Source organism: Saimiri boliviensis, chromosome 2 (genome assembly GCF_048565385.1).
Source record: "Saimiri boliviensis isolate mSaiBol1 chromosome 2, mSaiBol1.pri, whole genome shotgun sequence".
Classification (NCBI taxonomy): domain Eukaryota; kingdom Metazoa; phylum Chordata; class Mammalia; order Primates; family Cebidae; genus Saimiri; species Saimiri boliviensis.
Window position 1 is genome coordinate 129,129,704 of NC_133450.1, and position 5,092 is coordinate 129,134,795.

Genomic DNA, 5,092 nt, shown 5'->3' on the forward strand with positions numbered 1-5,092 from the left:
GAGCTGCGACCACAGGTATGTGCCACCATGCCCAGCTAGTTTTATTTTTATTTTTTTGTAGAGATGAGGTCTCACCGTATTGCCCAGGCTGGTCTTGAACTCCTGGACTCCAGCAGTCCTCCCACTCTGGCCTCCCAAAGTGCTGGGATTACAGGCATGAGCCACTGCAACTGCTCTTGGCTCATAAATTTTCATACATTGTTTTTTTTTTTTTTTCATTTTCATTCAGTTCAAAATATTTCTTAAATTTCCTGTTCTTATTTCTTGACTCATGGATTATTTATAAATGTTTTACTTAGTTTTCAAATAGGTAGATGTTTTTCAGATATCTTTTTGTTAATTTTTTTTTTTTTGAGACAGTGTCTCGATCTGTCACCCAGCTGGAGTACAGTGGTGTGCTCTCAGCTCACTGCAACCTCCGCCTCCCAGGTTCAAGCAATTCTCTTGCCTTAGTCTCCAAAGTAGCTGGGATTACAGGCATGCGTCACCACACCTGGCTAACTTTTTTGTATCTTTAGTAGAGATGGGGTTTCACTGTGTTTACCAGGCTGGTCTCAAACTCCTGGCCTCAAGTGATCTGCCTGCCTTGGCCTTGCAAAATACTGGGATTACAGGAGTGAGCCATTGTGCTCGGCTATTACTGATTTCTAGTATTTAATTCCATTGTGGTCAGAGAACATACTTTGCATGATTTCAGTCCTTTTAAATTTATTGAGCCTTGTTTAATGGCCCAGAATATGGTCTATTTTGGTAAATGTTCTTTTTGAAAAATAATTATGCTGAAAGATACCGGTCACTTATACAAAATTTTATAAGATGCAAACTAAGAGGCCTGGTCCGGTGGCTCATGCTGTAATCCCAGCATTTTGGGAGGCTGAGGGTGGGCCAATCACGAGGTCAGGGTTCATGACCAGCCTGGCCAACATGGTGAAACCCCATATTTACTAAAAATACAAAAATTAGCAGAGCATGGTGGCACGTGCCTGTAGTCCCAGCTACTTGGGAGGCTGAGGCAGGATAATCGCTTGAACCCAGGAGGTGGAGGTTGCAGTGAGCCAAGATCGTGCCATTGCACTCTAGCCTGGGTGACTGAGTGAGACCCTGTCTCAAAAAAAAAAAAAAAGAAAATACTACAGTATTTTTGCATTCTGAGTTAGTCAAGATTCGAAACATTCACACAAATAAGCATGATTTGGATGAAAAGTTATTAAAAGTTCATTATAAAAACTTAAAAAAGAGGCCGGGAGCGGTGGCTCAAGCCTGTAATCCCAGCACTTTGGGAGGCCGAGGCGGGTGGATCACGAGGTCAAGAGATCGAGACCATCCCGGTCAACATAGTGAAACCCCGTCTCTACTAAAAATACAAAAAAATTAGCTGGGCATGGTGGCGCGTGCCTGTAATCCCAGCTACTCAGGAGGCTGAGGCAGGAGAATTGCCTGAACCCAGGAGGCGGAGGTTGAGGTGAGCCGAGATCGTGCCATTGCACTCCAGCCTGGGTAACAAGACCGAAACTCCCTCTCATTAAAAAAAAAAAAAAAAAAAGAAAGAAAGAAAATGTAAATTATAGTGACAAGAAGCAGATCACTGGTTTCCTTTAGGAGGTGGGGCAGACGGGGCAGGAGGGAAGGCTCACAGGGACCTGAGGAAACTTCTGGGTGATGAATCTTCACTATCTTGATTGTGGTGATGGTTTCCTAGGAGTATACATATGTTGAAATATATAAAATTGTACTTTAAAGATGTGTAGTTTATTGCTGTTTTTATTTTTATTTTTTTGAGACAGGATCTGTCACCCAAGCTGGAGTGCAGTGGCAAAATCTCAGCTCACTGCAACCTCTGCCTCCCAGGTTCAAGTGATTCTCATGCTTCAGCCATCTGACTAGATGAGACTACACACACACCACCACCACATCCAGCTATTTTTGCATTTGTATTACAAATGCTTTATTTAAAGGTCCATCTGAATTTACGTGTGGCAGCACAAAATAAAGGACCAGATTGTGACATGCCATTTCCATCTCAAGTGGTCGAATCCAACATCCAAAACCTAGCGAGCAGCCAAACTCAGCGCAACCTCCAGGCCTCTCAGACTCCAACAGGGTCAGCATGGCACCCTCACGCAGGGGGCCTTTTACATTGTGGATGATGGAGAGGCTTGTGTCGTCCATAAATTCCACTCGCACCTGCATGCACTGTCCCTGAGAACAGGTCCTGCCCAGGACCTTGGTGACCCTGGCCAACTTGATAGGCTGCACATGGCTGGTATCCATGATGGTGGCTCGGCAGCTGTCTGCTGGAGACTGCATTTGCATTTTTAGTAGAGACAAGGTTTCGCCAACTTGCCTAAGCTGGTCTTTTTTTTTTTTTTTTTTTTTTTTTTTTTTTTTTTTGGAGACAGGGTCTCACTCTTGTCGCCCAGGCTGGAGTGCAGTGGTGAGATCTTGTCTCACTGCAACCTCTGCCTCCTGGGTTCAGGCAGTTCTCCTGCCTCAGCCTCCCAAGTAGTTGGGATTACAGCCATGTGCCACAACGCCCAACTAATTTTTGTATTTTTAGTAGAGATTGGGTTTCACCATGTTGGCCAGGCCGGTCTTGAACTCTTGACCTCAAATGATACACCTGCCACTGAAGAGGGAGACCCAGGCATCTCAGATCAACTTCCCTTTTTCATTCCTAAGACTATAAACTTCCCCTTTTCATTCCTAAGACTGTAAACAGAAGCCCTTTTCATATGTAATTCATAAGACTGTAAACCAAAACCCTTTTCATATGTAATTCCTAAGACAGTAAACTGAAACCCTTTTCTTTTTTCTTTCTTTTTTTTTTTTTTGAGAGTTTCGCTCTTGTTACCCAAGCTGGAGTGCAATGGCACGATCTCGGCTCACCGCAAACTCCGCCTCCTGGGTTCAGGCAATTCTCCTGCCTCAGCCTCCTGAGTAGCTGGGATTACAGGCACGTGCCACCATGCCCAGCTAATTTTTTGTATTTTTAGTAGAGACGGGGTTTCACCATGTTGACCAGGTTGGTCTTGATTTCTTGACCTTGTGATCCACCCACCTCAGCCTCCCAAAGTGCTGGGATTACAGGCTTGAGCCACCGCGCCCGGCAACTGAAACCCATTTCATATGTAATTCCTAAGACTGTAAACTGAGACTCTTTTCATATCTTAAGCTATGAACCTAAGATTCTTCCACGTGTAACATCTAAAGTATAAGCCTATAGACTCCTTCCTCCAATATTCGGTGTCCGAGAGATCTGTTTCTTGCGACCTCTCCTGCACCACCACAGCCTCCAAAAGTGCTGGGATTACAGGTGTAAGCCATTGTGCCCGGCTTTTTTTTTTTTTTTTTTTTGGACATGAAGTCTCGAACTGTTGCCCAGCTGGGAGTGCAGTGGCGAGATCTTGGCTCACTGCAACCTCTGCCTCCTGAGTTCAAGCAATTCTCTTGCCTCAGCCTCCTGAGCAGCTGGGATTACAGGTGCGTGCTATGCTACCACACCTGACTACTTTTTTGTATTTTTTTTTTCTTTTTTAATAAAATTGAATTTCACCATGATGGCCAGGCTGGTCTTGAACTCCTGACCTCAGGTGATCCACCCACCTTAGCTTCCCAAAGTGCTAGGATTACAAGTGTGAGCCACCGCGCCCGGCTTTTTTTTTTTTTTTTTTTTGAGACGGAGTTTCGCTCTTGTTATCCAGGCTGGAATGCAATGGCGCGATCTCGGCTCACCGCAACCTCCGCCTCCTGGGTTCAGGCAATTCTCCTGCCTCAGCCTCCTGAGTAGCTGGGATTACAGGCATGCGCCACCATGCCCAGCTAATTTTTTGTATTTTCAGTAGAGTCGGGGTTTCACCATGTTGACCAGGATGGTCTCGATCTCTTGACCTCATGATCCACCCGCCTCGGCCTCCCGAAGTGCTGGGATTACAGGCTTGAGCCACCGCACCCGGCTAAAAATATACATACTTAAAAAAAAAAAGAAAGAAAGAAAAAGCAGTCGTTTCTTGGAAACACACAGTTTCCAAGAAAGATGGCATCAGTTAAAGCACAGGCTTGGAGGCAGATTGTGAATTCCAGTCCTGCCACTCACTGGCTGTGTGATTCTGAGCAAGCTTCTCAGACTCTCTGTGCTTCAGGCTAAATATCTCTACAATAGGGGTGACCATAGAAGTGATGTGAGAGGGCCAGGTACAGTGGCTCAAACCTGTAATCCCAGAACTCTGGGAGGCTGAGGCGAGGAGATCACCTGAGGTTAGGAGTTGGAGACCAGCTGGTGAAACCCCCATCTCTACTAAAAATACAAAAAATTAGCCAAGCATGATGGCACACAGCTGTAATCCTAGCTACTCGGGAGTCTGAGACAGAATTGCTTGAACCTGGGAAGTGGAGGTTGCAGTGAGCTGAGTTCCCGCCACTGCCCTCCAGCCTGGCACCTGGCGACAGAGTGAGACTTTTTTTCAAGAAAAAGATAAAAAGGGATGTGGGAGAATCGTGGGAGCAGGTGCTGGCCATGTATGTTTCAGAGTTGACCCTAAAGTGGATTTCCACAGAGCAAACCAGTTTTTCCATTGACCAGCCATAAAATCGCAGCTACTTTGGTACCAAAACTGTTCTTCACCTAGCAAGTTTTAACCCATCTTTTGAACCTTCAAAGCTGGCTTGGGGTTGATCACTTCTTGAATTCACCACATGCTGCCGTCAGAAGGAGGCCGGCAAATTCTCCTTCCCCTCCCTCCCACTGTTGGCAGCACTGAGTCAAGCTGAAAAAAAAGTCTAGCCACGTTGATAAGCCAGAAATGGAGTCTTACTGCTCATTATTTGTCTGTTCATCATTTCATATCAGCGTACCAAAAGCCTGTGTCCAGGCCCTGGGTCAAAGTGGGAGCAAAATGTATTCTCCCCATCGTAATGGAAGCAGACATAAAGCCCCACCACCTAAATATGTGGACTTAGAAACTCTTGAAGAGTGCTGGGATGGTGCGGAGCACCCCGAGCACTGAGGAGGGCAGGTGCTGGCTTCGGGGAGGGACTGTGGGGAAGGGCATGCAGGAGAGGGAGGGAACAGTGTTTGCAAGAGCCCTGAGGGTCT